General features: G+C 36.7%; 1 protein-coding gene across 3 annotated transcripts in view; it reads left to right on the forward strand.

Moving 5' to 3' along the window:
- Positions 1-22,200, forward strand: part of IPCEF1 (interaction protein for cytohesin exchange factors 1) — a 191,968-nt gene that overhangs the window by 22,387 nt on the left and 147,381 nt on the right. Inside the window, exon 1 of one of the 3 annotated variants that reach the window (XM_032338665.1) lies at positions 396-575. The exons of the other annotated variants lie outside the window; for them this stretch is intronic. The gene's annotated coding sequence lies outside the window, so the exon portion shown is untranslated. Of the gene's footprint in view, positions 1-395; positions 576-22,200 lie in introns of those variants that run through there. 3 annotated transcript variants of the gene reach the window in all.

The following is a 22,200-nucleotide window of genomic DNA, read 5'->3' on the forward strand; positions in this document are numbered from 1 at the left end:
AGCCATGGATTCTGTGTTGCTTTCCCCTAGCTCTGGAATTCTTCAGTTCTCATTGATCGATGAATTTGGCGTTGGCTGGATATCTTGCTGATCTTCTGGGGGAGGGGCCTGTTGCAGTGATTCTCAAATGTCTTTGCCCGGGGTGGAATTGCGTCACCCTTGCTAGTGGCCATATTAAGTAATCTGCTTGGGTTTGCTCTTGGTAGCTTTTGTTCCCTAAATGCTTTCTGTACCACTTTGGAAGACAGGAATGAAAATGGTGGTCTCCCAGTCTCCAGGACCATAGAAGCAGAGAGCTCAGGGCCCCACTCCTCAGTGTACCCTAAGAGAAGCACCGTCAATCATGCCTATCTCCCTGGTCTCTGGTCACACACTCCATGCTCACCTGGCCTTGACTGAACATTTCTATCTCTAGTACATGGTCCCATTTGGAGTCTTCAAACCCAGCAGATTCCTGAAGCACACTCCCACACTGCTCTTCCTTGAGGAGGAAGGGGAGTCTCCCCGGTTCTGCCACTTGTGGGGTCCCTGCTCGAAGAGCAGTGGCTAAACTGTGCCACAGATCAGAGTTTAAGGTAAACTCAAACTGAAATCCCCCTCCTTTGCTCTGTCTCTGCAGTTAGTTTAACTGCTCTGATACCTGGGAGCCCTGCTGCACTCAGACTCCCCTGGTCTTTTTGTGACCCCATGGGTCCCGAGACCACACTCTCCCTGTGAGGGGTCCTCCCCTCGCTGAGCCTCTGGAGCGATGTCCCTTAGTGCAGCAGACTTCTAAAACTTCCATTTTGTTTTAGACACTGCTGTACCACTCCGTGGGATATAGCCCCTCCCTCCATGGCCTCTCTTCCTGTAAATCACCTTGGATTCACTTCTCCACATGTCCTACCTTCTGGAAAGTGGTCAGTTTGTATTCCTAGAATTGCTGCTCTTCTCTTCTATCTCCTGCTTAGTTTGCAGGTATTCAGAATGGCTTGATAACTACCTAGCTGAACTCCTAGGACCTGATGATATTTAGGTCTCCTACTCCTCTGCCATCTTGCTCCTCCCTCTTTAGATTTTCTTGGTGAACTGACCCCTTTATGAAAGGCTGCTCTGTATCCAGCTAATACACTTTGCCCTAACGTTAATTTTTCTGATATTAATATAGCTTTCTTTTGATTTTGTTTTGGCTTATCTTTTTCTATTCTATCTCAGCATATTTGTGTCCTTATTTTTGATGCATTTCTTGTATGACACATAGTTGGATATTGCTTTTTTATATTCAATTTGACAATCTCTTTTATTGAAGTGTCAGAGCATTTACATCAATTATTTATATGGTTGGTTGTAAACCTACCATACTGCTATTTACTTTCTCTTTGTCATGTTGACTTTTTGTTCCTTTTCCTCTTATTCTGTCTTCTTTGTGATTAGTTGAGTTTTTATTTTATTTTATTTTATCTCCTTGTTGGCTTACTAGCTTTTACTCCTTGTGAGTACTTAAAGGAGATCCTCAGCAAATATCTGGAAGTCTTTTTCTATATAGCTCTTTTTTCTGTTCCTCTGTCCTGTGAACTCTGATTTTTTGGTGTCCCCAGCAAAGAGGTCTTTCTGAGGTTTCTCAACTTTGAGTTCTCAACTTTCTGAGTTGAGGAAATCCAGAAAGATGTTTACATTCTGCCTAGGGTCTCCAACACTTCTTTGGGGACTGAAAGCTTTCTCAACGTACTAAACTCAAGTGATCAAGTGATGTTGAGACTTACTTTATTTGTTTCCTATCTCTCAGGGATCACTATTCTGCATTTCCTGACTTCTAATGCCAGGAGAGCCATTATTTCTATAGTTTATGCATTTTTGTAGGTTTTTTTTTTTCCCAGGAAAGAGGATAAATCCCGTATCTGTTATTGTATGTTGACAGGAAATACATGTACTTATGAGGGGTTTGGGCTACCTGTTCTCTCTACCTGTAGAACTCTTCCTCTTGGACTTCACATGACAGATTTTTTAGTCATTTAGGTCTTAGTTAAATGTTAGCTCTTTAGAGAAGTTTTCTCTGATCCTTAATCCAAAAGAGCCACCCAGATACTATCACATTTTTCTATCCCTTTGTCTCTGATACTATTTTCTGAAATCTCCCCCAGATGATTTAATTATTAGGCTTTTTATTTTTTATCTTTCTTTTTTCACTAGATTATAAACTTTAAGAGATCAGGGAGATTGTAGATCATATTCACATCAATTCCTTATTGCCTGTAGCAATGCTCAATGCACAGTAAGAATTTGACATGAATTTATTGAATGAATAAATGAACGAATTCTTATTTCTGTTACTTTGCTAACTGTATAATTACTACTCAAAATGTGGTCTATAGATCAGTGCTAGTTCACAAACTTACTGGTCCACAATGAAATAAATTTGGAAATTGAGAGTAACTTTAGAAACTTTGTACCAATTCAGTATAAGAATTTTGTGTCTAGGGGCACCTGGGTGGCTCAGTGGGTTAAAGCATCTACCTTCAGTTCAGGTCATGATCCCAGGGTGCTGGGATTGAGCCCCACGTCAGGCTTTCTGCTCAGCAGGGGCCCTGTTTCCTCCTCTCTCTCTGCCTACTTGTGATCTCTGTCTGTCAAATAAATAAAATCTTTTAAAAAAAATTAAAAAAAAGAATTTTGTGTCTATTACATCTAGTAGTATAAATTTGAGTTTTTGTAGTCTGTGTGTCTTTATAAAATTTTATTTTTCTGGTAATTAATTTTGTGTTTTATAGAAATATCTTCTAGGATGGGTTAGAATTAAAAAGATAAACTGGCCCTTTCAGGTTGTAGATAGTTAAATAACCTCTGGATTATATGCTATTGGGAAGAGTATTGAATTTTTGAAAGGAATCAATTTTGGGAAAGTCATTTATTTTCCATTTAATTCTGACTCATTACACATGAATTTGAGTTTTCATATGCACAGTGAGGGTGACGGACCAGATCAGGAGTTACTACTTTTCTTTCTTCATACTCACTGCTTTGGAAGCTAATTGTTTCACTTCCTGGAGGGGGAAGTATCTATGCATATTATTGGGAATTTTTCTGTCATAAGGACTTGTCTCTTCTTTATTTATTATTCAGTCTTTTGTTTATATCAGCAAGGACTCATGGATACTCCTTTATATCTTTGGTTAGAATTCAATACTATGTTATTTATTTTGTTGTTTAAATTGTTCTAGTTTTGGTAGATTGGCTTTTCGGATTGGCTAATGTACCCCCTGGACATGTCTCTATACTGTTGGTTATTTGAGCAGTTCCTTATTAAGTGTACAATTTTAGATTTTAGGAATGGATATAATGACCATATATCCATATAATGACCCATATAATGACCATTCCACTCAGAAGTAAAGCTTTTCTAATATTCCAGGTGTTTCCTGAGCCTCCTTCCTGTAAATTTCCACCCACTATAGGCAACCACTGCTCTGATTTTTTATCACTATAGATTAGTTTTCCTCTGATCTTGAACTTCGTAGAGATGCAATCATATAGCAGGTACTCTTATGTGTTCCTAAGATGCTTCATGTTGTTTTGCGTGTCAGCACTTCATCCTTTTTTGTTGCTGAATATAATTACATTGTTTGGATATACGATAATGTGTTAACCATAATTTTCTTGATGAATACTTGAGTTTTTCTAGATTTTTGTTATTATAGTTAAGTTTCAGTGAACAGCTTTGAGGACATTTAGTTTTTCTTTTTGAGTAATTACTTAGAGTGGAATTGGTAAGGTACGTGTAGTAAAACATTTTCCAAAGTGTCTGTCTTATCTTAAAATCCAGTAGCAATACTGAGTGTCATCATTGAGCGATATATTCTCCAATATTCAGTGTTGTTAGTTCTTTTGATTTTAGTTTTAAAAGTAAAATTTGTGTTTCCTTGATGAAATGTTGAACACATTCTCATGTGCTTATTAGTTATTTATATTTTTTTTTTTTGGTGAAGGTTTTGTTCAAGCTTTATTTTTTATTTTTAATTGGCTTTTTCACCTTTTTTGGCTATTTATTTGTTAGATTTTTTATATATTCTGGATGCAATCTTTTTGTTACATATATTCATTATGAATATTTTCTCCTGGCCTATCAATTGCTTTTTTATTTTAAGAAGTCTTGATGAACAGTTTTTTAAAATTTCATCTAGTTTATCAGATTATTTTATATTTTGTGCTGTTTGTGTCACATCTAAGAAATCTTTGCTTACTCTGAGGCTGTGAAGGATTATTCTATGTTTTCATCTGGAAACATTACTGTCATAGCTGTTACTTTGGATGTCTAAGGCATTTCAAATTAAGTCTTGCTTATAGAATGAGTAGAAGTTGATATTTACTTTTTCTCATATAAGTATCCAAATTCCCAGATCTGTTTGAGGGAAAAAAAGAAAAAGAAAAAACACTTTCATTTTCCTTTGAATTACTTTGGTTTTTTGTTGAAAATAAATTCATTGATGCATGAGTTTATTCTGGATTCACTATTTCATATCAGTGATCTATTTATCTTTTCTTGCACCAATGACACACTGTCTGGATTCTCTAGCTTTATAGTAAGTTTTGAATTAAGAAGTACTATGAATCCTCTACCTTTCTTTTCTTTTTCAAACTTTTTTTTTTTTTTAACATAGGCCCTTTGCATTTCCACAAAAATTTTAGAATCGGCTTGTCAGTTTCTACAGAAATAGCTTGCTATGAATTGACCATACCGGCCAGTCTGGGGAGAATTGACATCTGAATAGTATTAAGTCTTCTTATCCATAATCATAGTATATGATCTTCTCTCAGCAACTCATAGTAGTTTTCAGTTTAGAGATCTTACAGGCTTTTGTTAAAATTATCCCTAATTATTTTTTGATGATATTGTACAGGGGACTGTATATATATATATATATATATATATATATATATATATATCTCAAAAAAATATATATATTTTTTAAGATTTTATTTTATTTATTTGACAGGCAGAGATCACAAATAGGCAGCGAGGCAGGCAGAGAGAGAGGGGGAAACAGGCTCCCTGCTGAGCAGAGAGCCCGATGCGGGGTTTGATCCCAGGACCCCAGGATCATGACTTGAGCCAAAGGCAGAGGCTTTAACCCACTGACCCACTTAGGTGCCCCAGGGACTGTTTTTAAAATGTTATTTCTCAATTTTTTGCTACTAGATAGAAATACAATAGAATTTCTTAGATTAATCTTTTATGCTGTGAGCATGCTAAATTTACTGATTACTTCTAAGATTTTTTTTTTAAAGAAGATTTATTAGGATTTTCTACATGGATGCTTAATATTTTCTAAACAATATTTAGATTTTCTTTAAGATTTTCTTTAGGAGGCAGTTACATCTTTTCCTTTCTAAGTCTTTAAGTCTTTTATTTTGTTTTCTTCTTTATTGCACTATCACTGTAGTGAGAGGGTCTATCTTTTGCTTTGTTCCTAATGATAGGGAAGTGCTTAGTATTTTACCATAAATATGATATTAACTCTAAGTATTTTTCATAGATGGCCTTTTATGAGATGAAGTTCCCTTCTATAACTTGCATGCTTGGAGGTCTTTTGTGTTTTAAATCACAATTGGGTTTCGAATTTTGGCACATACATTTTCTGCATCTATTGAAATGATCATATGATTTTCTCTCTTTATTCTGTTAAGATGATGATTTATATTGATTGATTTTCCAAATGTTCCCTCTGGGATCAACTCCCTATGGTTAGGATATAATATCCTTTCTATATATTGTGGGATTCGGTTTGCCAAGATTTTGCTACGAACTTTTACAAATATGTTCATGAAAAATGCTGGTCTACAATTTTCTTATAATAACCATGTCAGGTTTTGGTATCCAGGTTCTGCTGTCATCATAGAAAGTTTGGGAACTATTCAGTCCTTGGCTTTCTGAAAGGTTTTATAAGGTTCTTTGGGTTTTTTTGGATGCTCATTATGTTTTGCCTCTCTAGAAGCTGAGAAAGAAATTTAAATGTATATATTATCTACAACATAAAGACAGTTCATGAGGAAAACATTTTTCCATCCCATCTGCACGTTGTCTTTATCCACATATTGTAATTACTTCCTTCCTTCTAAAACTAGCATAGGTATTTGAAGTATCAGAACAGCAAACCAAAATTAGCACTTATTCATGTGTGTGCATGGTGTGTGTGTGTATATATACCTTGTCTGAAAAAATATACAGTACCCTAGGAAGGATTTCTCTGAGTATACAGTGTGATAGCTGGATTTGAGCAACTTCTCATGTTATTTCATAAAACAGAATGTCTACAAAGTATGTCTAAAAATCTATTCTTACTTTTTTAAATCAGTGTGTCAGGAATTATTGAAGATTATTTAAATTCTTAGATGCATCAAAAGCTTTATCAGAGCGAAGCTTTCTAGGCTTCTTTAAAATAAAGCTTTTCCTTAGGGCTGTTGAGGCCAATTGCACTCATTTTAGTTTCATCTTGTTTTATGTTATCCAATCTCTTTCTTTCCAGAGTGTAATGAGCTGTGAAGTAGCAAAATATAATCAGGGTGGAGAAAAGAAAAAAAAAAAGAAGGTCTTGAATTAGACACAAATTGGAAAAATGGGTCTCAAAAGAGTTGAAGACAATCCTTTTATTTTAGCTTCTTTGATACATATGAACTATGATCAGCTTCTAGGATTTATAATTCACTCAGGAGTTTTTGTTGTTACTGTTTTCTGATAACAATATATGAATAGAAATGAGAAAACAGATCTGTGGATTAAAACCCAAAACAGCAGAATGACATTTATACAAGATTAATTTATTCTAAATTACTGTTCTGAGGAGAATACTCTAATAATTTAACTATGCTTTATATTTTTGGGAAAATATATGAATTCAAAATACAATTCACTTTATTAAACAGATGGGAAGAATTAGAACAGATTTGTGTTGTGATTTTAAAATTTTGGGGACTTAGAAATTATTACCTCTTGAAAGCCAAGAACTTTCTTTTCTTCTTCCTCTCCCTCTCCTCCTCCTCTTGTCCTCTTCCTCCTCTTTCTTCATTTTGTTTTGTATTTGGAAAGACCATGCTTGAAGTTGTGCATTGGGAACACGAAACCAACTTCAAGTTTTTTAATGTCAGTAGGGACTTTATTCAAATACAATCTTGCTAACCTTGGAGTACCACACCCAAAGCCAATTGTTGCATTCGGTGGCTTTAAAAAATTTTTAAAATAAGTTATTTTCCCTTCATATCCCCATTTAAGTTGTGTTTTTCACACAGGGATAAAAATAAGACATGACCTGTATTTTGGTGAGGCTTGGAAAGTCATGATTGATAGCAGGAGAGGGTCCTGAAGCCAGAAGAAGGGAATTGAGAAGGAAATGGGGCCTGAGAAGAACCATCTTATCTTGTTTTCTTTACATAGAAATGTCTCAAGATCAGAGCAGAAACAATGTTTTGGACAACTATATTAAAAAATTGTTTAGTAGGCACATTTTCCAGTCATGTGATGATGAGAAACAGATGTAGATGCTGTTAAATCATGTCAGATATGAACTGCCTGTGTACCCCGTGAATATGTGTAAATATTTAACTAGAAAAACAGTCACATGCTCTGGAGTAATCTTGGAAGCAGGAAACCACAAATTATAGGTCTGAAATTTACCATGCATGGCTTATGGGTTCAGATAAGTAAAACCAAATGAAGAGACTCTGGAAGTTTTATAAATAGTTCATGATTTTTGGTAGGGGGAGGGAAGAGAAAGGATTAGGGAGAATTTTAATGTACTTCAAGTACAATCAGTACATTTAATTATAACCAGACGACTAAGAATCATCTGATAGGAATTCATTTATGCCTTTGAATCTAGCATATAATACTTATCAACTTACATAGGAACAATTACTGTGAAATCATAGCTTACCCTAATTAGGTTCTAAAGTCAGCATGGAAGGTAAAAATCGTATATATTCCGACTTCCCCTTGACATTCTCCCTGGAAGGCGTCCTGCTGGAGACAGAAATACATAGTTCTACTAACACAGCTAGAGTTGGAGCTGATCCCCTATCTTCTGCAGGTTTTGGATGATGAGGATAGCTTTCGTTTATGGGCCAAATGGGAGGGGGGTAACTATTGACATCACGAGCACATTGCCTGGAAACTATGTATCTTTAAAACTAGAAGCACGCTGTGATTCTAGTTGATGCAAATGAAAACAGATTTGTGCCTTCCGTCTCCTCCACAGCCTGGAGCTTATAGTCCTGGAGGGGAAGAGTGGAATGAAGTTGCCCTATCTTATTGCTTTATTTGTTTTCAAGTTTAATTTTTACTTCATCAAAATAAAATCATCTAATTACCTTCTCAACTTTAAATTATTTTATTGGGGTATCTTCTCCATATAGTGAAATGCACAGCTCATAAGTGTTTTAGTTCTGTGTTTTCGCAAATGCACATATTCATGTAACTCGCACTGTTACCAAGATACAGAATATTTCTATTCTTGCTCCGTTACTGTCAGTCCTGCCTCTCTCCTCTCGCCGGCCACAAGCATCATTCTGATTTTGTTCTCCACAGATTTGTTTTGTCTGTTCCAGAACTTCATATCAATAGCATCACCTGCATGTGCTCATGGATCTGGTTTCTTTTGTTCAGCATGCTGTGTGTGCTGTTAATTTGTACCGTTGCATGTATCAGTAATCATTCATTTCTGCTTATTGTTGCCTGTGTATCATATAAATATATGACAATTTGTTTAATTCTTTTCCTGTTTTTGGATATTTGGGTTGTTTCTAGTTTGGGGCTATTATAAATAAAGTCACTATGAGTATTCACATACAAGTCTTTGTGTGGGTGTATGTTTTCCGTTCTCTTGGGTAAATACTGAAGAGTAGAACTGGTGGTCATAGGGTATGTTGTGTTTAACTTTACTAAGAAATTGACAAGCATTTAAAAAGAATGTTGTAGGGGCGCCTGGGTGGCCCAGTGGGTTAAGCCGCTGCCTTCGGCTCAGGTCATGATGTCAGGGTCCTGGAATGGAGCCCCGCATCGGGCTCTCTGCTCAGTAGGGAGCCTGCTTCCTCCTCTCTCTCTGTCTGTCTCTCTGCCTGCTTGTGATCTCTCTCTGTCAAATAAATAAATAAAATCTTTAAAAAAAAAATAAAAAGAATGTTGTAGCTTTTTCCATGCTCACCAGTAATATCTGAGAGTTCTGGTTGTTAACCATCTGGCCAACATCTTTTTATCTTTTGTTATTATAGTAGTATCTCATTGCGGGTTTGTGGTGTTTTCCTAGGAGTTCACTATGTTAAGCATTATTTCATGTACTTCTTGGCCATTTGTAGATCTTTTGTGAAGTATCTGTTCAAATCATTTGCCCAGTGTTAATTGGTCTAGCTGTCATTTTATCATTGAGTTGGAGGAATTCTTTATATAGGATGTGGGTCCTTTGTTTGGTATATACTTTGTGAATATTTTCTTCTATCTGTGGCTTGCTTATTCTATTAATGTCATTTTAAAGATTTATTTATTTATTTTACAGAGAGAGAGAGAGAGAATGAGAGTGATCAAAGTGGGGTGGGGCAGAGGAAGAGGGAAAGAGAGTCTCAGGAAACTCTGTACTGAGCATAAATTCCGAAATGGGTTGGATCTCACCACCCTGAGATCACAACCAGAGATCATGATCTGAGCCAAAACCCAGAGTCAGATGCTTAACTGACTGTTCCACCCAGGTGCCCTTATTAATGTCATTTTTAGTGAGAAAAATCTTTAATTTTTTCTTTTATACCTTCTGGAACCTGGGTGAGAAATCTTTATATACCTCAAGTGTTTGAAATATTCTTTTATATATTCTTCTGGAAGCTTTATAATGTTAACTTTCAAATTCAGGTTTATGAGGTAGGAATGGGAGTTAATTTTTTTTTTTTCATAAGGATATCCACTTGTTCCAGGAGTATTATCAAAATGTCTTTTCTTTCTACATTGATTTGCTCTGGTGCTTTTATTGAAAATAAATTGACTATAATAGTGTGTCTTTATTTCTCAACCCTCTCTTCTGTCCCATTGTCAGTTTGTATCTCCTCATACCAGTATCATGAGATACCAGTATCATGAGATACCAGTATCTCAATTGTCACAGCTTTACTATAGATCTCTTCTCATTTTTCCTAGCCACGTTTTGTAGTTTTTAGTGCAGAGGCTTTAGATATCTTTTGTGAAGTTTATCCATAATTTTTTTTTGTTTTTTTGATGCTATTATAAAGAATATTATATTTTTAAAAATATAAAATTACCATTATATAGAAATACTGTTATTTTTGTATGTGACTGTGTTTCCTGAGGACTTGCTAATTTAGTTATTAGTTGTGGCATAGTTGTTTTGTAGATTTCTTTGGATTTTTCTGTGTATATAACCATGCTGTATGTAAACAAAGAGAGTTTTATTCTTTCTTTCAAAAGTTTTTTTTTTTAAGATTTTATTTATTTATTTATTTGTCAGAGAGAGAGAGAGCGAGAGAGCAGGCACAAGCAGGCAGACAAAGAGAGAAGCAGGCTCCCTGAGAGCAGGGAGCCTGATGCAGGACTCGATCCCTGCTCTGGGATCATGACCTGAGCCGAAGGCAGCAGCTCAACTGACTGAGCCACCAAGTTGTCCCTCTTTCTTTCAAAAGTTTTATACTTTCTATTTATCCTTCCTGCATTATTACACTGACTAAACCTACCAGAACAATTTTAAATAGAAATGGTAAGGGTGAATATCCTGGTATTGTTTTTGATCTTAATTGTCAAGTGGTCAGCTTTTCACCATTAGGTATGACATCAGCTGCAGATTTTTTTTTACATGTCATCTTTCATATTGAAGAAATTCCTCTATTAATGTTTGGCTGACAGTTCTTTATTTTTTTATGGAGTACTGAATTTTTTTCAAATGCTTTTTCTGAATCTACTAAGACATATGATCTTCTCTTTCAACATGTCAATGTGCAGAATTACACTGATTGACTTTTTAAGATTTATTTATTTATTTTAAAAAAAGAGAGAGAGAGAGAGATGGGGGGAAGGGGCAGAGGGAGAGGGAAAGAGAGTTCTAAGCAGACTTGCCACTGAATGCAGGCAGAGCCCAACACGGAGCTTGATCTCAGAACCCTGAGATCACGACTGAATTGAAAGCAAGAGTCAGAGGCTTACCCAACTGCACCACCAAGTGCCCCTATATTGACTGATTTTTAAAAGTGAAAACAAACTAGTATTTTTGGAATATATTTTGCTTTTCATATATTGCAATTGTTTTTAAAGGCATTTTGTGTTTGTGTTCATGTGGGATATTTGTTTATGATATTCTTTTCTCATAATTTCCTTCTTTGTTTGGTAGCCTCATAAAAATAGTTTAGAAGTGTTTTCTCTACCCTTTTCCAGCAAATAGAATTAGCACACTTTCTATATTATATAGCTGTTTTGAGAATTGAGAAAAGTTATATTAAAAATCTTTAAAACATATATGTGGTATACATAAATAGATAAAATATTATTTTATCTTTCTCTTAATATTACTTTAGTATACCACATAAACATCTATTAAATGAAATTCTGTATTCTGACATTGCTAAGCTATGGCAACATCATTTATTTATCTGACATACTTAATTGGAAGACAATATATTTAGCTCTGGGGTAATAAAAAAGTAAATCAGATATGGTCTACTTTTTAACCCACTGAGCCACCCAGGCACCCCAGACATGGTCTACTTTTTATAGAACTTCCTTACAATTATGAGGAGACACATCATGAAATACAAAGTTCATTCTGAAATATCAGATATATCTCCAATATACTTTTGTATTAATATTTTTTTTTTTTTTTATTTCCAGCATAACAGTATTCATTATTTTTGCACCACACCCCGTGCTCCATGCAATCCGTGCCCTCTATAATACCCACCACCTGGTACCCCAACCTCCCACCCCCCGTCCCTTCAAAACCCTCAGATTGTTTTTCAGAGTCCATAGTCTCTCATGGTTCACCTCCCCTTCCAATTTCCCCCAACTCCCTTCTCCACTCTAAGTCCCCATGTCCTCCATGCTATTTGTTATGCTCCACAAATAAGTGAAACCATATGATAATTACTCTCTCTGCTTGACTTATTTCACTCAGCATAATCTCTTCCAGTCCCGTCCATGTTGCTACAAAAGTTGGGTATTCATCCTTTCTGATGGAGGCATAATACTCTATCCCCAGGGGTACAGGTCTGTGAATCACCAGGTTTACACACTTCACAGCACTCACCAAAGCACATACCCTCCCCAATGTCCATAATCCTACCCCCTTCTCCCAAACCCCCTCCCCCCAGCAACCCTCAGTTTGTTTTGTGAGATTAAAAGTCACTTATGGTTTGTCTCCCTCCCAATCCCATCTTGTTTCATTTATTCTTCTCCTACCCACTTAAGCCCCCATGTTGCATCACCACTTCCTCATATCAGGGAGATCATATGATAGTTGTCTTTCTCTGCTTGACTTATTTCGCTAAGCATGATACGCTCTAGTTCCATCCATGTTGTCGCAAATGGCAAGATTTCATTTCTTTTGATGGCTGCATAGTATTCCATTGTGTATATATACCACATCTTCTTGATCCATTCATCTGTTAATGGACATCTAGGTTCTTTCCATAGTTTGGCTATTGTGGACATTGCTGCTATAAACATTCGGGTGCATGTGCCCCTTCGGATCACTACGTTTGTATCCTTAGGGTAAATACCCAATAGTGCAATTGCTGGGTCATAGGGCAGTTCTATTTTCAACATTTTGAGGAACCTCCATGCTGTTTTCCAGAGTGGCTGCACCAGCTTGCATTCCCACCAACAGTGTAGGAGGGTTCCCCTTTCTCCGCATCCTCGCCAGCATCTGTCATTTCCTGACTTGTTTATTTTAGCCATTCTGACTGGTGTGAGGTGATATCTCATTGTGGTTTTGATTTGTATTTCTCTGATGCCGAGTGATATGGAGCACTTTTTCATGTGTCTGTTGGCCATCTGGATGTCTTCTTTGCAGAAATGTCTGTTCATGTCCTCTGCCCATTTCTTGATTGGATTATTTGTTCTTTGGGTGTTGAGTTTGCTAAGTTCTTTATAGATTCTGGACACTAGTCCTTTATCTGATATGTCATTTGCAAATATCTTCTCCCATTCTGTCAGTTGTCTTTTGATTTTGTTAACTGTTTCTTTTGCTGTGCAAAAGCTTTTGATCTTGATGAAATCCCAATAGTTCATTTTTGCCCTTGCTTCCCTTGCCTTTTGCGTTGTTCCTAGGAAGATGTTGCTGCGGTTGAGGTCAAAGAGGTTGCTGCCTGTGTTCTCCTCAAGAATTTTGATGGATTCCTTTCGCACATTGAGGTCCTTCATCCATTTTGAGTCTATTTTTGTGTGTGGTGTAAGGAAATGGTCCAATTTCATTTTTCTGCATGTGGCTGTCCAATTTTCCCAGCACCATTTATTGAAGAGGCTGTCTTTTTTCCATTGGACATTCTTTCCTGCTTTGTCGAAGATTAGTTGACCATAGAGTTGAGGGTCTATTTCTGGGCTCTCTATTCTGTTCCATTGATCTATGTGTCTGTTTTTGTGCCAGTACCATGCTGTCTTGATGACGACAGCTTTGTAATAGAGCTTGAAGTCCGGAATTGTGATGCCACCAACGTTGGCTTTCTTTTTCAATATCCCTTTGGCTATTCGAGGTCTTTTCTGGTTCCATATAAATTTTAGCATTATTTGTTCCATTTCTTTGAAAAAGATGGATGGTACTTTGATAGGAATTGCATTAAATGTGTAGATTGCTTTAGGTAGCATAGACATTTTCACAATATTTATTCTTCCAATCCAGGAGCATGGAACATTTTTCCATTTCTTTGTGTCTTCCTCAATTTCTTTCATGAGTACTTTATAGTTTTCTGAGTATAGATTCTGTGTCTCTTTGGTTAGGTTTATTCCTAGGTATCTTATGGTTTTGGGTGCAATTGTAAATGGGATTGACTCCTTAATTTCTCTTTCTTCTGTCTTGCTGTTGGTGTAGAGAAATGCAACTGATTTCTGTGCATTGATTTTATATCCTGACACTTTACTGAATTCCTGTATAAGTTCTAGCAGTTTTGGAGTGGAGTCTTTTGGGTTTTCCACATATAGTATCATATCATCTGCAAAGAGTGATAATTTGACTTCTTCTTTGCCGATTTGGATGCCTTTAATTTCCTTTTGTTGTCTGATTGCTGAGGCTAGGACCTCTAGTACTATGTTGAATAGCAGTGGTGATAATGGACATCCCTGCCGTGTTCCTGACCTTAGCGGAAAAGCTTTCAGTTTTTCTCCATTGAGAATGATATTTGCGGTGGGTTTTTCATAGATGGCTTTGATGATATTGAGGTATGTGCCCTCTATCCCTATACTTTGAAGAGTTTTGATCAGGAAGGGATGCTGTACTTTGTCAAATGCTTTTTCAGCATCTATTGAGAGTATCATATGGTTCTTGTTCTTTCTTTTATTGATGTGTTGTATCACATTGACTGATTTGCGGATGTTGAACCAACCTTGCAGCCCTGGAATAAATCCCACTTGGTCGTGGTGAATAATCTTTTTAATGTACTGTTGAATCCTATTGGCTAGTATTTTGTTGAGTATTTTCGCATCTGTGTTCATCAAGGATATCGGTCTATAGCTCTCTTTTTTGGTGGGATCCTTGTCTGGTTTTGGGATCAAGGTGATGCTGGCCTCATAAAATGAGTTTGGAAGTTTTCCTTCCATTTCTATTTTTTGGAACAGTTTCAGGAGAATAGGAATTAGTTCTTCTTTAAATGTTTGGTAGAATTCCCCCGGGAAGCCGTCTGGCCCTGGGCTTTTGTTTGTTTGGAGATTTTTAATGACTGTTTCAATCTCCTTACTGGTTATGGGTCTGTTCAGGCTTTCTATTTCTTCCTGGTTCAGTTGTGGTAGTTTATATGTTTCTAGGAATGCATCCATTTCTTCCAGATTGTCAAATTTATTGGCGTAGAGTTGCTCATAGTATGTTCTTATAATAGTTTGTATTTCTTTGGTGTTAGTTGTGATCTCTCCTCTTTCATTCATGATTTTATTTATTTGGGTCCTTTCTCTTTTCTTTTTGGTAAGTCGGGCCAGGGGTTTATCAATTTTATTAATTCTTTCAAAGAACCAGCTCCTAGTTTCGTTGATTTGTTCTATTGTTTTTTTGGTTTCTATTTCATTGATTTCTGCTCTGATCTTTATGATTTCTCTTCTCCTGCTGGGCTTAGGGTTTCTTTCTTGTTCTTTCTCCAGCTCCTTTAGGTGCAGGGTTAGGTTGTGTACCTGAGACCTTTCTTGTTTCTTGAGAAAGGCTTGTACCGCTATATATTTTCCTCTCAGGACTGCCTTTGTTGTGTCCCACAGATTTTGAACCGTTGTATTTTCATTATCATTTGTTTCCATGATTTTTTTCAATTCTTCTTTAATTTCCCGGTTGACCCATTCATTCTTTAGAAGGATGCTGTTTAGTCTCCATGTATTTGGGTTCTTTCCAAACTTCCTTTTGTGGTTGAGTTCTAGCTTTAGAGCATTGTGGTCTGAAAATATGCAGGGAATGATCCCAATCTTTTGATACCGGTTGAGTCCTGATTTAGGACCGAGGATGTGATCTATTCTGGAGAATGTTCCATGTGCACTAGAGAAGAATGTTTATTCTGTTGCTTTGGGATGAAATATTCTGAATATATCTGTGATGTCCATCTGGTCCAGTGTGTCGTTTAAGGCCTTTATTTCCTTGCTGATCTTTTGCTTGGATGATCTGTCCATTTCAGTGAGGGGAGTGTTTAAGTCCCCTACTATTATTGTATTATTGTTGATGTGTTTCTTTGATTTTGTTATTAATTGGTTTATATAGTTGGCTGCTCCCACGTTGGGTGCATAGATATTTAAAATTGTTAAATCTTCTTGTTGGACAGACCCTTTGAGTATGATATAGTGTCCTTCCTCATCTCTTATTATAGTCTTTGGCTTAAAATCTAATTGATCTGATATAAGGATTGCCACTCCTGCTTTCTTCTGATGTCCATTAGCATGGTAAATTCTTTTCCACCCCCTCACTTTAAATCTGGAGGTGTCTTCGGGCTTAAAATGAGTTTCTTGGAGGCAACATATAGATGGGTTTTGTTTTTTTATCCATTCTGATACCCTGTGTCTTTTGACAGGGGCATTGAGCCCATTAACATTCAGGGTAACTATTGAGAGATATGAATTTAGTGCCATTGTATTGCCTGTAAGGTGACTGTTACTGTATATGGTCTCTGTTCCTTTCTGATCTACCACTTGTAGGCTCTCTCTTTGCTTAGAGGACCTCTTTCAATATTTCCTGTAGAGCTGGTTTGGTATTTGCAAATTCTTTCAGTTTTTGTTTGTCTTGGAAGCTTTTAATCTCTCCTTCTATTTTCAATGATAGCCTAGCTGGATATAGTATTCTTGGCTGCATGTTTTTCTCGTTTAGTGCTCTGAAAATATCATGCCAGCTCTTTCTGGCCTGCCAGGTCTCTGTGGATAAGTCAGCTGCCAATCTAATATTTTTACCATTGTATGTTACAGACTTCTTTTCCCGGGCTGCTTTCAGGATTTTCTCTTTGTCACTGAGACTTGTAAATTTTACTATTAGGTGACGGGGTGTGGGCCTATTCCTATTGATTTTGAGGGGCGTTCTCTGAACCTCCTGAATTTTGATGCTCGTTCCCTTTGCCATATTGGGGAAATTCTCCCCAATAATTCTCTCCAGTATACCTTCTGCTCCCCTCTCTCTTTCTTCTTCTTCTGGAATCCCAATTATTCTAATGTTGTTTTGTCTTATGGTGTCACTTATCTCTCGAATTCTCCCCTCGTGGTCCAGTAGCTGTTTGTCCCTCTTTTGCTCAGCTTCTTTATTCTCTGTCATTTGGTCTTCTATATCACTAATTCTTTCTTCTGCCTCATTTATCCTAGCAGTGAGAGCCTCCATTTTTGATTGCACTTCATTAATAGCTTTTTTTATTTCAACTTGGTTAGATTTTAGTTCTTTTATTTCTCCAGAAAGGGCTTTTATATCTCTCGAGAGGGTTTCTCTAATATCTTCCATGCCTTTTTCGAGCCCGGCTAGAACCTTGAGAATTGTCATTCTGAACTCTAGATCAGACATATTACCAATGTCTGTATTGATTAGGTCCCTAGCCTTCGGTACTGCCTCTTGTTCTTTTTTTTGTGTTGAATTTTTCCGTCTTGTCATTTTGTCCAGATAAGAGTATATGAAGGGGCAAGTAAAATACTAAAAGGGTGGCAACAACCCCAGGAAAAAATGCTTTAACCAAATTAGAAGAGATCCAAAATCGTGAGGGGGGAGAAAGGGGATAAAAAGAGGTTCAAAAAGGAAGAAACAAAAAATAAAAAAAAAAAAAGAAAACAAAAGAATTAAAAAAAAAAAAAAAAAGGAAAACACCTTTCAGAAAGTGGTTGTTTTTCTGTTTCCAGAATTGCTGCTGTTCTTCTCTTCGATCTGCCGATGGATTTTCAGGTGTTTGCAATCTTTAGATAAGCTATCTAGCTGATCTCCGGCTAGCTGAAGCAGTCTCAGCCTGCTACTTCTCCGCCATCTTGACTCCTCCCTTTTGTATTAATATTTAAATGTATTCTAGTTTCTGAGATTGGTGGTTCATGTATGGGGGAATTTATAGCAATTATCCACCAACACATTATTATACTCACTCATACTTCTCCCTTCCCTTGATCTTGTTGGCAAGTAGGATTTTTCCTAGTTGTATGGCTAAAATATGTGTATTTGATGATATACATGCCTTCTGAAAATATTCTGGGATCATACTTATTCTTTCAAGAAGATGATGCTTAAAGTAGAACTTTATTTGAAAGCCAATAAACCTACCAATTTTGAATGCAAATCACCCTCATTTCTATAAAATAAAAATTATTTTGTTAGAGATTGTGCAGTAAATTTCACAGTGTTATGGGAGTAATTTTCACAGAGTTATGGGAGGAGAGGCTGTGTTTGCACCTAAGCATCTGAAATGTACATATATATTTACTAATTTGAAGTTATTTCTTTCTTTATCTAAAGACAATTTTGTGTCAGTCAATGATCTGGGTTTTTGTTTTGTTTTGTTTTTACTTGACTAAGGTTACAAGTCTTGTCCAAATGTGGGGATATCTGAAAAAGAAAGAAGGTACCTGGCAAAGAGCCAGTGGGTGGTTTTCCTTTTCCATGCGGAGAAGCCAATATCAGGGCTACTCAACCAATATTTTACCAAGTGCTACCTAAAGCAAAAGTTAAAAGTGTACACATTTAATCTTGAGTCTATGTTTCTGTATCTTGATTTTTATTTCTTTCCCAATAAATTTTTTTGTTAAAAACTGTAAATCAACTCTGTCTTCCCTATCTGAAGACAGATAAGCGAATCAGTATCACATGGTCAAATATAAATGCACTAGTGGGCCAGCTCTATTAGCTCCTGAGCTTGGAGTGGATCCACAGGACTGAGAGCTAAAATATAAGACTTTTCTTTTTCTTTTCTTTCTTTCTTTCTTTCTTTTTTTTTTTTTTTAAAGATTTTTAATTACTTATTTGAGAGAGAGTGCGTGCGCGAGAGAGTATGATCTGGGGGAGAGGCAGATGGAGAGGGAAAAGCAGATTCTCGCTGAACAGGGAGCCAGATGTGGGGCTCGACCTGGAGATCCTGGGATCATGACCTGAGCTGGAGGCAGAAGCTTCACCGACTGAGCTACCCGGGTGCCCCTAAAATATGAGACTTAAGGCACTGTCACCATCAGTGGTAGATAGCAGCCATTCCCATCAGCCATTCCTTGCCACAAAGGAGATTAACTAAAGCCTCTGACCCTTTTTCTTCACTTTTCCTAATACCCTATATTGTAACCATGTTTGAAGTAAAGATCTTCCCATTGATCTCCATACTGGGGATCTGGGCTACTTGTAATTCAGTTCATTCATGTCAATAAAATAGCTGTTATTAGATAAAACCCTTGACTTTGTGTTATTTTGAAGCTCTCCAGATGTCTAAGGACTCCTACTCTCCGTACTTTATCTCTATACCTTTCATGGGCCCTTTCTTTTCCTATATAAATGTCACATATGGGAATGATTTGTCCCATGTCCCTCAGAAGTGTCCTACAAATATTTACTGAATACCAAGACTATGGAGTGCTTAGGGCACAAGGCAAGCAAAAACATTCACTCTACCGGTTCTCCTGAGGCTTTCAGTCTGATGTGGAGACAGATGTTAATGAAATAGTCATGTAAAGTCATAACTACAAAGCTGATGGGATCCTGAAAGGAAAAAACCCACTCCTATGAGAACTTATCCTTGAGACTATTGGAGATAAAAGGTCTTTTCAAGGACTTCTTCCACAGTCCTGATCTTATCTCAATTTATCTTACAAAACTGAGAACTTTTCAGAATATTGTATTTCTCATATCAAGTTTTGAGATCAACTGTTGAGATGGTCAAGTGTATGAGAATTCAGTGAGAACTGAAACAATCAATACATTTCTGAGCTTTCTTTCATTGTTAGAAGAGGTTAAAGAATTCTTAGGATACTAGACTAGAGAGGGAAGCATGAGAGAAAGAACAGGTTTAAAAAAGTAAGAGGATGTGGAAATATTTTCCAGGCAGATAGATTTGATCTTTGACTGGTTTGTCCTTTGTATCTTAGTTGGTAATGTGCGCAATATGTATATTTATATATTCCTTCATTTCCACTGCTTGTATCAGACTTACATATACACTAGTATCTCATTCATCTTTCTAGGCTGCTGGGCATTCTTTTGGAAGATCTCTTAGGCACAGGGTCATAATGTCTGATTTAATTTTTCTGCTGTCATAACCTGAAGCAGGTTCCCTTGACTATGCTCAGTTTCTACATCTCTAAAACAAACTGATCATACTCCAAGGGTTTGTTTTTATGATCAAAATGAAATCAGATTAACTGTAAAGAGTATATAAGTGTAAGTGATATGATTATAAGCCACAAAGGAGGGTGAATTTCCTTCTTAATGTCAGAGGAAATGTTAAGGTGACGTGGCAGTGGCCATCTGTGGCGCAGAGTCAGAAACAGGAACAGAAGAAGTTTAATAATTCAGAAAAGCCTTATTAATTGGAACAAAGCCTAACAGGGACCGGATTTAACACAAAATACCTTTGCCTAATTGATGCAATAGTAGAGACACATAACAAAGAAAAATGTTCCTAATATTCACCAGAATAGACTTCTCTAGCCCCTGAAAACATTTTGGAGGCATAATTTATGTAGCATTAGTTTCAATTACTATCTGTTCCTTAGATTCTCTATTCTTTAAGTTCTCTAAGATCTGTGTGGTTTGTATTGATTTGTTGTCATAAAGAAAACAAAATATAACTTAAGGTAGTTTAAATAATCTTTGCAATATAGTTGAACAATGTTATTTGTACATTTAGAAGTTAATATAGTAATTAATTTATTGATAATCTGAAAATAAGGAACAAAGTAGGTAGAGTTTTGGGGGACAGGCTGAATGGGGAATGCCATTCATTGAGATGAGGATGAACAACACATTTTTTAGGAAAGATGGTAAACTCATTTTTTTTTTTTTTTTTGCATATTTAGGATAAACTCTAGAACTTGGAAATGTGGGATGGCCTGTAGGTAATCTAAATGATATCTCTGGAGCTCAGAATGTAATTCTGGCTTGAAATATGGATTTGAGATCCATTGACATTGGTGACAGTTAAATAAAATGTAATATGAGAAAGTAAGCACATGCACAGGGCCTCAGGAAACACCAATATTTAAGAGACGAAAGGAGACCGGGGGAGTCAGAAGTCTGAGGAGACACGACAGGGAGGTAGAAAGAAGACTGGGAGGAAGTCAAGTCCTGAAAACCAAGGGAGGGACATATTGAGACAACATCCTGTGCTGGGGGACATCAGTACAAAAGGGTTGAAAATACCCATTGAATTCAGCAAAAAAATATCTCAGTACAACTGTGTCTGAGGTTCACTTTCAGGGCTTTGAGAATCAAGTGCAGGGTGAGAACTGGAGCAGTAAGAGGAAATTTCTCTTAAGAAGCTTGCCTGAGGGCTAAAAAACAAGCAGTGACTAAGGAGGGTTTTAGCGGAAGGGATTTTTTTAGAGGTAGGTGGGATTTATACAGTGTTATGCATTTAGAGGAAAGAAAGTAAAAAGTTTCTCTGAAGATACAAGAGAGATAGGGGGTGATAAATGTGCATATTTTTTTTTTTTAAGAACTAGGAGGGGGTGGCTCTCAAAGATGGTGTAGGGATTGGTCTTCAATAAGATGAGAAAGACAGCAAGTATGTAAGAGTGGTCTCTGTGGTTTCACTTACTTGTGGAGCATAAGGAATAAAGCAGAGGACATTGGGAGATGGAGAGAAGTGAGTTGGGGGAAATTGGAGGGGGGGACAACCATGAGAGACTGTGGACTCTAAGAAACAACCTGGGGGTTTTGGAGGGGAGGGGGGTGGGGGGTTGGGTGAGCCTGGTGGTGGGTATTAAGAAGGGCATGTATTGCATGGAGCACTGGGTGTGGTGTATAAACAATGAATTCTGGAACACTGAAAAGAAATAAAATTTAAAAAAAAAGAGAATGGTCTCCAACTCCTTTGGGACACAAGAGTTGAGGTGGTTGAACGAGAGATGGAAGAAGGAAGGATGTATTGTTGGGAAGGTAGAAATAACAGTTTTCTTCTGTCAGTCAAGCAGTCATTAAGCACATGTCCTGAGCTCCTGTTACATTTTCAGCACCATAATAAGCAAAATAAATATGATCCCTGTCTCCATGGTGGGGGTGTAGGCAGACATGAATCTTTTATTGTTTTTGTTTTGTATTTTTCCAAGAGAGGGTCTGTAGCTTCATAATATTTTCAAAAGCATTCAGGAAGACCCATCAGCTGGGTAGTACACATTAAAATTAAAATTCTAAAATTGGTCTATTTTTTATCTTCACTTTAAAATATTGCTTTATAATTGACATAATATTTTATAGTTTCAGGTGTACAACTTAATGATTTGATATACATATGTATTGTAAAATGATCACCACACTGAGTCTGGCTAATATCTATCACCACACATAGTTACAAATTCTTTCTTTCTTGTGATGAGAACTTCTAAGATCTACCTTCTTAGCAATTTTCAAATATTCA

Source organism: Mustela erminea, chromosome 4, assembly GCF_009829155.1.
Source record: "Mustela erminea isolate mMusErm1 chromosome 4, mMusErm1.Pri, whole genome shotgun sequence".
NCBI lineage: Eukaryota > Metazoa > Chordata > Mammalia > Carnivora > Mustelidae > Mustela > Mustela erminea.